Here is a 1,293-nt window from a genome sequence, read left to right on the forward strand (position 1 = left end):
TCAGGGATGGTACTTTTTAGAGGCGTGAATAATACCTCAGAGACCTCATACAGTGCTTTGTAGCCAGTAGTTTACCTGAGCAAAGAAAGAGTTGTTCTGTGTTTGATGGGCGTATTAGCTGATACAAGAAATCTGCAGCAGGGTCATCAAGCTGTTCAACATCCTTGCCATGTTTGTTTTAAATAATGAGAGTGGCAAAAGAGCTTTTTGAAGGACAAAAGTTTGATGTCACTTCAGCGTTAGCAGGAATTAATTGGGAATAAATAGTAGCTTCTGTCCGAGTAATAGACTGATACTGTGGTATACATAAGGGAACACACTGGTTTAGATTCCCATAACTTGCATGTCCACGCTGTGCGGTTTGTGAAGCCTAATAAAAGTTTGATAAGGATATTTGGCACTTCAGAAATGCTTGAAAGTTGGTATTGGCTTGAAAATCAAGCGAAAGGTTTTCTGAAAATGATAGATCTTAAGGTTTAGACCTTGCTATAGTAATTTCCCTGATTATATTATTATATTTAAAAAAAAAAAAAACAAAACCTCCTTCTGTTTTTTAACTCTTGTGCTATGGGGTTTTTTGTTTTGTTTTACTTTTTGGACTGTTCTGACTGATCTATTTTCCTAATTTGTTGTTGGCTTTAGAGTATGATAACCCATTTCTAACACAAGTATAACAAAACATAATTTTACAGTATGGAGAGTAGACTAGATTGTACCATTCCCTTCATCATGAGAGGTGTTTTTTTCTGGAATTTATAGAATTAATTTTTTTCTTACCCTGAAAGATTTTGCACTGTCAGAAAAAAGATACAGAAACAGCTGTCATGTAGGGATATAAATTATTGCTGGAGACTGTAAGCTAAATTGTTGTCTAGTTTTGCTTTTGTTTTCTGTCTTTGCTATGGCTGTGCTCTGCTTCAGGGGAAGTCTCTGGCTCAAAAAAAAAAAAAAAGAATGTTAGTCTTACTGCTAATTCTCTTGTGCAAACAACTCCTGAACTCTACAGTCGTATTTTAATAAAGGTTTATGCAATTCATATTTTACCTATAAAAAGGGTTTTTTTAAATTCATTGAAGTGTGTTACTGTAGTTCTAATAAGTTTAAGATGCTGTACCTCCCACTGAAACAGTAATAAAATCTCAGTCTTTGCTCCAGATTATACAGAATTTGTTCCAGAATTATTATTATTCATACGTTTTCATAGTAAGAATTATAGAGGGGCAGAGACAGGTATTTTAGAAACTTGGTCGATTTTTATTGTTGGCAACTTAAATGAGAAGTCAGAATTTCTAT

The sequence above is a fragment of the Charadrius vociferus genome, unplaced genomic scaffold (assembly GCF_000708025.1).
Source record: "Charadrius vociferus isolate BGI_N301 unplaced genomic scaffold, ASM70802v2 scaffold3, whole genome shotgun sequence".
In the NCBI taxonomy this organism is placed as follows: Eukaryota; Metazoa; Chordata; class Aves; order Charadriiformes; family Charadriidae; genus Charadrius; species Charadrius vociferus.